The sequence below is a fragment of the Diceros bicornis genome, chromosome 2, assembly GCF_020826845.1.
Source record: "Diceros bicornis minor isolate mBicDic1 chromosome 2, mDicBic1.mat.cur, whole genome shotgun sequence".
Classification (NCBI taxonomy): Eukaryota; Metazoa; Chordata; class Mammalia; order Perissodactyla; family Rhinocerotidae; genus Diceros; species Diceros bicornis.
Genome location: NC_080741.1, coordinates 68,534,744 through 68,546,707, shown reverse-complemented (window position 1 = coordinate 68,546,707; position 11,964 = coordinate 68,534,744). Strand labels below are relative to the sequence as shown.

At 39.5% G+C, this 11,964-nt stretch overlaps 1 non-coding gene across 1 annotated transcript; it reads left to right on the top strand.

Moving 5' to 3' along the window:
• The first annotated feature begins 10,409 nt into the window (after window positions 1-10,409).
• Window positions 10,410-10,573, top strand: LOC131421644 (U1 spliceosomal RNA). The gene has a single exon (XR_009223923.1). It is a non-coding gene; the product is annotated as a U1 spliceosomal RNA (small nuclear RNA).
• Window positions 10,574-11,964: the final 1,391 nt, after the last annotated feature.

Below are 11,964 nucleotides of genomic sequence, written 5' to 3'. Positions count from 1 at the left end.
GGCCTTGCATCCCCTTTCTGTTACTCTACTTCTGAACAAATGTATCTTCTCCAATCCCAATATATCCTCTGAGAAAGGGGGAAGAAAAATAATCGCTTCAAATTTCATTAAATGGTTCACAGGCCACTTTTTTTTTTCCCCTTGTAAGTAGAACCAGGCTGCATGATTTAAACGCTCCTAATGAAAGATTTTCTCAGCTCTGTTAATTAGTGTCAATTGCAATGGTGGTTTCTGTTTCAAATCCATTCTTGTTTGCCACTTTACCTTTACATGATTCTAGAAAAGGCTGCAGCAGCAAGAGGTAACCCCTAATAAATAATCTCCAGGCAAAATGGTTTGGATGAATTCCTGAGGGCCCCACTGAAGTTTGTTTATGAATCTCATACTGAAGAACAACATAAAAAAGTGAGAGACAGGCATGTAACAAACAACCTGATGCAAAAGCATCAAGGTGGAAGAGTGTGATGGGGAATAGAAATGTGTCTAAAGTGCATGTGCTGGTATATCTCATGGCAAATATTAAGGTCTGTGGTTGGGATTCCGGTTATGCCTGGATTATTGAAAGGGCTAACAGTAGGAAAGATACCCCCGTAAGCGTCACTCATCTCCACTCATTCATTCATTCAACTTGTATTTATAGAGCTCCTCCTTGGAGGCAGCTTACAGTTTCACTACATCCAAATGAATCATACAAAAGAGATATAGGTAGGTAGGTAGGTAGGTAGGTAGATAGATAGGTAGATAGATAGATAGATAGATAGATGATAGATAGATAGATAGATAGATAGATAGATAGATAGATAGATAGATACATGATAGACAGATGATAGAGAGAGAGAGAGAGAGAGAGATGATAGATAGAAAGAAAGAAAGAACTGGGTGATAAATACAAGAAGGTTAAGTAAAGATGAGATGACAATTCATAACAGAGAGGCTGATTTATTCAGGGAAGGGAGGTTATATTCTAAAATGACATAGAGAACTAAGACCTGAGGGGTATGGAGCAGTTAGCCAGAGAAAGGTTTCGAGAAAGAAGACAGCAAGAATGGTGTTTGTCTCCACTGCATTGAAGCAGATTTCTTCTGTGATACCCTGAACACCAAGAGCAGCCAAGGAAACCCAGCAGTTATGGGAGGACAGCTCATAATCGAAGGTCCTGGTCCTGTCTTTGGAGGCAGGGGAATGGCAAGATTTGGTGACTATAAGGTGGGATGAGGTGGGGCAAGACAACTTCAGCCCTTCCCTCAGTTGCTAGAGGTCATGGCTGTAGGAGATGCAAAATCTGTGGATGAGAATGACTTTCCAGAGTTCTCTTCTTGGCTTAAACATGAAGAGAAATGACCTGCAGCACTTGCTGTAAAGACAGGGAGCTGACATGTAAACTTTAAGCTTCAGAGTAATGATACCCTTCCACAAGTGTTTATGTTACCGTCACATGTGGCTTCAGAATGAAAACCAAATGGCAAACAATAAAAGCCTTTCAAGACAACCAATTCTGGCAAATAATTGTAATCCTGAGCTCTTTAGTAAAAGTGAATGCTTCTTCTTCCAATAAGTCATGTGCCACTCAGTAGTTCCATAGATCAACAAAGGCCTTCGGGGTCCTAGACTTGCCAATAGCCCAGAGGATGGCAAGGAAGATTACTTCAGCTCCCTTTACAGGGTGCTCACTTGGCCAGCTGCTATACAAATCTGGAGTTAGTAACTAAACACACAGACTCTAGAGCCAGACTGTCTGCATTTGCATCTTAGCTCCAACACTTGACAGCCAATGTGATCCTGAGCAAGTTATCTAACTTCTTTGCCTCAGTTTCCACATCTGAAAAATGGAGACAGCAACAGCATCTACCTCACAGGGATGTTAAGAAGATTAAATGACATACATCAAAACCAGTACATGGGAGATGCTAGAGCAGAGTTTGCCATGAGGAGGGTGACTGCTAATCCTCCCCACACCTCACAGAGAGTCCTGTTTAACAAATAAGGTTCAGAGAAAATAAGAAAGCTGCCCAAGAACACACAGCTAAGTAAAGGGCAGAGCTGGGATTCAAACATAGGTTTGCATTGCCCCACACTTTTTCCACTGGCTATGCTATGTTGCCTGAGGGCATTGGCAAGTGAATGTGTGTGAAGGCAAGCAAAGGGCTGGAAACAAAGGTGTCTCAACGACCCATTTCTTAAGAAGATAGGCTGAGAATTTACCAGCAATGATTCCTCCCCAAACCACCTTCCCCTCCAACTTGTAACCCAACTCCTGTTTATCCTCCAGTTCTCAGTCTAAATGTAATTTCTGCATAGATGCTCCCTACCCACAGTCCTGTGCCCCAGGTCTAGCTTGGCTCCTTCTGGTAAATGCTCTTAAAGACACTGGACCATTTTTTTTTTTTTACTAATACTAATCACAACTATATTGAAATATTTGTTATATAATTATTTGTTTAGACTCCATTTCTTCCAGGAGAATGTAAGTTTCATGAAATCAGGAACCAGGTCCGTCCTAGTTGCCTATCTATCCTTTATCCAGTGCTTGGCATACAATAGGGGTTCAATAAATACTTGGTGGGTGAATGGCCCTTTGGTCCAGGGACAATGTTATTAGAGGCCATGGATATGAAGGTGAGTGGATACTGGGGCACACCATACTGGCAATAACAGTGATCTTGTGACCAGTGGAAGCAAAAGAGACTGTAACGTCAAAAGTTAAATTACTTATTTTTTCCAATATCAAAAGAAAGTCACATGAAGTATTTATTAACCATGACTTCTCTATTAGGCATAGAGGAATTTGAATGTTTGTGTGTATTTTGGCGAGGGATATTTATTTTCATACTGTTTTAGGACTACCCAATCAGTAAACCAATTGATTGAGGTTGTCTGACCAGAAAGTTAAATTACCTTAATCCTTTGGAAAGAGCACAAGCATCCACATGTTCCAATTTTGTAACATGGAGTTCTAATTTAATCTTTAGTCCATCTATACCAATGGGTTTTGAGCATTTTATAATTAAATCTTACACAGGTGCCCATTACATTAACAGATAGAAGCAGCGCTGTTCTCTTTTAAGCCAGAGTGGGTCTCCTAATATCCTGCCTTGCCTACTCCCTGACCTCCAAACCAGATCACTAGGCAGCCTCTGAGGGAGGCTCTTAGGAACCCTCTAGGATTCCAAGGAACACTGTTTGAAAACATAGCTGACACTAGTATTGATTTGACTGACACTTTCAACACCAGTTACCTGCTTCTGTGCTGAGGTTACAGTCAAACCACGCACCAGGTCACAGCACCAAATCTTTGCAGCAAAACAGCTCTGAGGTGGACCCATCTCTGAGTCAATCCACAATGCCATTTGTGTGTCACACTAATCATTTTAGCTATAATCCCTACATTAAATTCGTTCTTCTCCTCACAACTTGAATGTATCTAGAGTGAAGAATTTATGGTGTCATGTTTTCAATTTTAAGTATGGTGTGGTTTCTGTATTTTCCATATGAAGTCTAATTTCAAGAAAAAGACTCATGAATATACTTGTAGAAAAGTACAAGATTTATTCAGCTCAAATAAGAAAAGTTCCTGGCCTCATGGAACACATGCTGGTGAATTTCTTTAAGTGACTTCATTCATTCACTCACTCTGAAAATATTTCTTGAGCCTACACTATGCCACTGCAGCCCTGGAAAGTCTACACATTTCATTTGTTCTGTTGGTCATGTCAACATACATTCATTGCATGCCTGCCATGGGCCAGGCTGGCTGGATACAATGGGAGGAACAGCCAAGAGCTGCCTTCACGAAACTTACAGTCTTGTCAGGGAGAAATATTATTTTTAGTAAACAAATCAATTAGAAAATTATAAGTAGTAACAAGAACTATGAATACATTAAACAGGATGCTGAGATAGTCCATGACAGGATTTATAAACTAGCTAAAATATTTTTGGACATCTACCAATATAGCAATTGAAACCTGTTGAAAGTCTAAGAAACAACTTTTGTAGGCAATACAAATAGACCATGTTCAAACATCCCCTTCCCTAAGCTGCAAATAAGCTGTCGGCTCTGGGTGATCCTTATACTTGAGCACTTAGTAACATAAGAACCAATTTCCAAAGCCATCAGTTTGGTTTTTTTTGAAACTGCTGCTCAGGATCATTTTTGCACTATTATTATATTGGTTTTAACATGTCTGTCAATCTATGTAAGTTATCATATAGGTAACAAGTTATAGGACATAGACACAATGGAAGGGGAAAAAAACAATTCATTTGGCAAGAAAAAACAATGGAGTTGAAATTGGAGAGTTAGATAACATAGAGTAAGGGCCTATGATTTAGAATGCTACAACTAGTAAGGGTGTCATACACAAAATCATTCTTGGTGGGAAAAGTGCCATTTGGGTAAGCAGATAGAAGCAGAGGATACATTTCAGGTGGGGTGAAGAGTATACCTATAAAAGTACAGAAGCTATATGTCTAACTTATCTTTCCATCTATCTATGTGTTTGTCCATCCAGCCATCATTGTTTCAGTCACTGTTCTAAGAGCTTTCCATACCTTATCTCATTGAGTCCTTACAACAATCAGTAGATAACAAACAATTCATTATTACCCCCTTTTGTTTTAGGTTGGGTTTCTGACAAAAACCTAAAGCAGGAATTCAGGTGTGTGTGAGTTGTTGGGGCAAGTGGGGCCCAGAGAGGGTGAGGAGAGTGAGGCATCTAAGCCACAAAATTTTGGGAGGCACTCATTCTCGGGATTGTGCAACTTACTTCACCTTTACAGTGAATATCTCCTTAAATTTTGTACTCTAGATGCTTCACTCTCCTCATCCTAGTCCAGATCCTGGGGTAAGCTCTTGAGAACAACCCGTAATGAAAGGAGTGATGCAGGGTAGCAAAGGGGAAAGAGTCGGTGGTGCATGTTTTCCGGGGCAAAGTGTAGCCGTGGTGTTTTCCGTGGAAGGAGCAGTGTTCTGGAGCATAAATTGCACCACCGAATGGTGCAGGGAAGGTGGGCTTCTGTACCCCCAATACCAACAAGACATTGACTGTCCCCGGGGAGGGCAGAGGTATCAGCTGTGAGCTGTAGCAGCTGGGGGCTGGGTGCAGTGGTGGTTAAAGGAGATCCGGATGAAGCACTAATTGCATCCATCACACCATTTTGAAGAAGAAGAATCTAACACTTACAAAGGCAGCAAATCTTTCATTGCTAGGTCTCAAAGGAAGCCCTGATGTGTAGCATTTGTCAATTTTCCTCGTGTAAACGCTCCCACCAAGGCCGATTTTGAGCTCCCGACATGATCCGTGAGCGTGGAGTTGGTAAAAGATGCGCATGATCAGCTCTGGCTGACTCCAGCACACCACTTCATGGAGCTTAAGCAACTCCCCGGACTAAGAAGGGAACCAGAATTTGATCTCAGGCAGTGTGACTCCACAGATCAAGGCATGTCCAAAATGCTAGAGAGCAAATTTTTCCTGTAAAGGGTCAGATAGTGAAGACTGCTTTGCGGTCTCTGTCTCAAGTACTCAATTCTGCAGTCGCAGCGCAAAAGACAATATATAAAAGAATATGGCTCTGTTCCAAGAAAACTTTATTTACAAAAAAAGGCAGTGGGTCAGATCGAGCCCTTGGGTTGTATTTTGTCAACATCTTCTATAGATGTTATTTAGTTATTTTTATAATAAATAACATCTGCTATTTAATTATTGAGCAGGGCTGGCACCTGGGTGAGGCAAGAGAGGTGCCTAGGACACAAAATTTAAGGAGACACTTCTGTGACCCTGAAAGCTAGTGCCTCCTTAAATTTTGTGCCCTATGTACCTTTCTTGCCTCACCCTGGTCCTGGCCCTGTTATTGAGTCATCTGAACCAGATTTATGGATGTATCGTTCAGGGTTCAGTTGTTCAAACCTGAACCATTAAGCAGAAAGGAATTTAACACATGGAATCAAGAGCTTGCAAAATTGTTGGAAGGGCTAAAGAAGCAGATGAGGCAAGACAACCAGCCTGCCAGGGGAGCTTCTACACCTGCCTCACTCAAGAGTGTGGGGAGTCAATGGAGAGGCTGCCCACAGAACTGCTGACTTCAAAGGCACAGTGACATAGGCATGATCCAGGATCAGGGCCACCGCCAATGCCGCTCAACCCCCAGGAAGTTAGTGAACAGCACTAGAACACTGCTGCAAACAAACCCAACATCTTCAGGCTTGTGCCTGCCAGCAGCAACAGCTGAAGCCACAGGATAATGCCCCTGCCTTGCTTCCTTCCACCTTCCGAATAGCACCTGCATGCACCTGTGTGAGCCTAATTTTCTTCCAGAACCCTAGCTGCAAGAGAGTCTGGGAATCATAGATTTTAGCTACCCAACCGATGACACTAGAAGAAGGATGAAACACTTGCTAAGTGACAGTTGACTGACTCCACCATAATGAGTATCCTAGGACGTGCCTTATTCGACGAGAGTTTAAGAGGACCTGCCCAACAGGCATGAGACTTCCCCATGACAAATCTGATCCCAACCAGAAGTTCCTGCTGGTAAAGGAAACACCTTTCCTGCCCCTCCCCAAGCAAACACACACACCTATGGGATTGGTAAAAGGGATCAGAAGTTTATAGCTGAGGGCTAGAGGATGAGGGTGTAAGATGCAGCAAGAGGGGAAGAATTGCAGCAGGGATCAAGAATTAGGTCAAGGAATACCAGGAGTGGTAGCAGCCAGTCGGGGAAGAAGGAATAAAATTAGGAGTCTTATAGGACCATAGAAGGCTGGCAGTTGCTAAGGGATGAATGCAAAGGGAAAGCTGAGAAAATGTCTTACATGGGTCATTCGTCTTAAGGGAACCATCGCTTTGTGATCGCCATATCTATCACTAATGGAGGAAAAATACCGGCATCATTCCCTGAGGTCGAAGATGTGTGCAATTAAGTAATACTAAGCATGTTACAAATACACAGTGCTCCACGGACTGCAATTCGTAATCATTTCCATGGAAAGACAACATTTATGAGTCAATAAAAACAGAGCTATTTCCTTTTTAAAAATGTTTTGTGTTATGATATACAATATATACAAACATGTTACATATATGTAATTATGAATTATAATAATGAAATATTCTCAAAGCTACCATATAACAACTATACAGCTAAAGCCGCCTGTGTGTGCTCCCCTTGATATTTCCAACTCCTCCTCATTCATTATCCTAAAGTTTATGATTTTTATCCCTTTGCTTTAAAAAATATATCGTTTTATCACATAGATATGCCTGAAATAATTTCAAGTTTGCACACTTCAATTTATTTCTAATTGATAGAAATTAAGGCTATTGCTTGCTAAGAAATGTTCTTCAAAACCTATTTATCAGAATTAGAAAATGAACAGAAGTCTTGGGTATTTCCAAAAGGATGGAAAAAAGAAAAGCAGATATCTCCCATGAATACTTAATTCACCTTGTAATTTGAGCAAGTTTTCATTTAAAAAAAATAGTTTAATCATAAAATCCTTTTAGATTGCTACCTACTAAAACAGTGGATAATTTTAACTGTCTTTCACAATGGTGAGCCAGTCGCAGAGTTAATGAAATTAAGCTTCCTTCATTTCTCTCAAATTCCCCCCACAAAGAAGAGCTGTAAGGCACAAAATGCAGCATAAACACATGGCTGGTTTTCAGGACTTGAGCCACCACTGATTTGTCACATGGCCTCTTAACAACATATTTATATTTTGCAAAATGTATAATTTTTTTTAGCCCCTGAACAAATATATTTACATAACTGTGTCTAACGAGAAATTACAGTTAACTTCTCAGAAATGACAATAACTAAAACCTGAACTGCCAATTCCACTTCATTAGTGTGGTAGAAATGCATTCCAAATGTTAATAAAAATTCCAACATGCTGATAAATTAGAGCTTCTAAGGAGCATGTGACACCTTGGTTAATATATTCAACCTCAATTATATTTCTCTTCAGCACCCTGTTATCTGGAACCTTTGCTGGCAATCAGAGGTGCTGTTTTTCAGCGGCCAATTTTCTAGATAATGTAGCTTATCAACACTGTGGGTAAACTTGCCAATGGAATCAGGCTGCACTGAACCACACACACGCTAATTGCATCCCTTTTTTATGCATATTTACAGACTGTCACTTCAAAGAAATCAGTGGCCCATTGAGGCACCCAGTTAGCTGGAAGAATTGCCTCTTGCAAATGAAAATTAGCAAACAAGCTAGTGATAAATATGAAATGAACAAAGTATAAAAATACTGTTTTGTTCGAAACTTCCTTGTCATCCCAATTTATACTCCCAAATAGAGGGAGTTTTTAACATAGGATGTGCCTTTTGTTTCAAATGAAGACAGAAAGAATTCTTCCCTAAACCCACTAACTAGGTAAAAGCCTATTAGCTTTTCCTTCTTCTCCCACGCCACCCCCACCCCAAATTTCTATTCACATAAACAGGTTATTAAATCCCATATTAGATTTGCTTTGGAGTTTGAATAGACAAATGACATGTTAACACTTCAGAAACAATTAACCCTGGGAACTTAATTAAGTTCTTCTGACTTTAAGGAAGCACATTTCAAAACAATGTTTCTCAACTCGCTGAGTTTTCTCAAGAATAGAAATGCTTTCCTTCTCTAAGTTCTACTTAACAGCAGAAAGCTTTGCCTGGCTATATATGGATAAAGATTATGGTGTTATGAGCCTGCTGTAATTTGACTAACTCAGAGTGAGCATTAAAAAAGAAAAGTATCAAAAAATAACAATAAAAAAAAATTTCCCAAAATTCCCAAACACTGGCCATATATAAAAGGGAAAACAATTTATAACTATGTACTGGGAGCTCCACACAAGCAAAAATACTGAGATATGGGCTGTGTGTTTGTCTGAAATCTTTTCCTTTGCTTTTCACAATAACATTTTGAAATCCTTCCCCACTACAACAATGTTTTTAAGGCAATATTAGGTTTTGGAAAGCAGGTCACTTTAATATAATTTAAAATAAACCATTAAACTGTAAATACTTTTAAAAGTCTGTGCCAAACTGAGCAACTTAGAGTGGCAAAATTCAACAAATAAATGTCACTTAACATCTTAGCTTACAGCTAAGGTTCAGTGATACTTTATTTGGTTTGGAGTACTGAGCATCATTCCTGTTGTATGTCACAGCTTCAACAGACTCTTAAATTCCTCACACTCACATTAGATATACAATATCATCTGAGAATTTTTGTTTTTTTTTTAACAGAGCACAAGCAACAACATAAATATTGATACAAACACTGGGAAACATTGCTATTTTAAGAAACACACTACACCTACATGCCGACTGCTCATTTCTTACATGAGAAAAGCAGGGTTCTTTAGTAAATTAGTGCTCATCTGTGTGCACTAATTTAGACAATTGTTTTATATCACTTTCCAAATTGAAATGTAATTGCATGTTTATATGTCTGTCTCCCTGCCCGGACTAGGAACTCCTTGAAGACAGGAATCCAGTTTTCTGGAAAGATGAATAAGACATAGACTCCACCATAAAGGAGTTCATGATGTATAGGGGAGTGGGGAGAGACACTTACTTATCCAGCTATCCTGTACCAGGGAGAGAAACAAAGAGCTACGGGATCCAAAGGAGAGACCGGTTTATTCTGCCCGGGGGATTGGGAAAGAAACCACACAGTAGATGACGTTGGAGTCAGATCTTGAAAGATAAGTAAAATTTCAGTCCGGCAGGGAACGGCATTTTAGGCACATTGAACTACGCAAGCAAAACAGAAGGCAGGAGAGTAAATGCACCATTCATGGAAGAGAGATTTTTGGTGATGCTAAATCTTAGGCTGTTGGGGGCGGAGGGCAGGAGCATGACACTATATATAAACAGAGAGAAAGATCTAAATTCTGTATATGACTATATTACCTTTACCTTTTGTACAGTTTTGCTCTAGGGAAGAAAAAATGTAGGGAAGCTGTGTGAGCACTTCTGAAATAGAAAAGTGCTCATGAAGACTGACCAAAAGACATCTTGATTAAGGAAAAATGTAAAACAATTTTAATTTGAAAGTTCACCTGTTGTGCTATCAAATTATATAAATACATATTCACACAGCACCTATATAGGGTTTGTCTATAATACTCTGACTGATTTCATGAAACACAAGAAAATTTTATCACATTACTCTATATGAACACACTGAGGAATATGTCTCAATCACTCCTGAACCAAAGTAAATATTAACAAATTTCCCTCTCTCCTAAAGGGCTAATTGAAATTTGGCTCAATTTTTAGTTCTCAATATGTTCAGAGGAAAAAATCGCAATAGTATCCATTGTGGCAGAGCCTTTAAAAGTTTATCTAAAAACCTAGTTTACTGAAAATGGTTTTTAATTTTAACATTCAAAAAACCTGCTTTTGTTATACTTACCTGGCAGGGGAGATACCATGATCACGAAGGTGGTTTTCCCAGGGCGAGGCTTATCCATTGTACTCCGGATGTGCTGACCCCCGCGATTTCCCCAAATGTGGGAAACTCGACTGCATAATTTGTAGTGGTGGGGGACTGCGTTCACGCTTCCCCCTGGCTTGAGAAAAAAAAAAAAACCTGCTTTTGTGAATGGGCAAAAAAAACTAACAAAAGATAAGGAGTTACATAATATCAAAGCTAGTCAGTTGTTTTTAGAGAACATTTTTCGATTAATTTATACATCATTCACTATTTCTTAGCTATTTTATAATATAGACATTGCCCCTAGAACATAAAAGGCAAAATAAAAATAGTAGTAATAATAATAACAGAGTAGCAGCCAACAATTTTAGCACGCTCACTATCTGCCAGAAACTGAGCCAGTGACTTGACTTACAGTATGCCATCTAATCTTTAGAACATTCCACTGAAGTAAGTATTTTTAGCCCTGTTTTTTATAAAGGAAGAAACTGAGGTAATTTCTCTTGGCCAAGGTTGTAAACCAGTTAATGGCAAAGCCGGATTCCAATCTGGGTCACCCTTCCAAGCCTATGGCTGTAACCACTGTAATATGCTGCCTCTTTCTAAACAATATTAGACTGTTTCCCTTTTCAAAACGAGCTTGGCTGAATTCTGGTTGGAAAAGAAAGAATGAGAGGGAAGGAGAAAAAAGAGGGAAGAAAAAGAGGAAAGAGAGTAAAGAAAGAGAAAGAGGGAGACGGGAGGAAAAGAGAGGAAAGGGAGAGAGACCAAGAAAAGCCAGCTAAAGCAAGAGCCTCATTTTTCTGGAGCTCCTGTAATACTCACTACTCCCCATTCGTAACACTTTCTTATTACTTTTCTTCCCTGGTCTATCTCTCTGATAGATTGTAAGCTCCATGAGGGCAGGAACTATATCTTGCCTAGTATATAGATACAGTATCTGTAGTATGATAGACAAACCCTACATAGGTGCTGCCTTTTGTATCCCCTATGGCTAGCACAGAACCAGCAAGTAAATGAGTAAATGAAATACGACAATATATTTTCTTTCTCTTCATGGCTTGAATATTTCACTTTTCAACTAGCTGTTTTCTTGTTCTCTATGGCCTCTAAAAGAAACATGTCAATGCTGAAGACTACAAGGATAGAACCATTTCAGTATACTATACCTGCACATTTATAGTCACTAATTATTTAGGTCTAAATAATACCATTTCCCTGTTGCCATTAGTACGGGCCTCGTAAGCATGGCCACTGGAGTCCCATACTCTAATGCTGTCCTAATTTTTTATTCCTCTCCCACTGGGCAAATTTAAAATAAAGAGTAGGGTTCTTCTGACTTTTAACTTTTTAAAACGAAATTCCCCGTAAGGCAGTTTGAGGATAATACCATAACCAGAAATTTCGCCACTCTCAACATTCCACAGAGGTCAAAGATCATTTTAACCATTTTTTGAAACCAAAAAAATTTACAATTAACCCAATTAAGAACGTTTTCCATGGGTTATTGCCTCATTTCATACTAT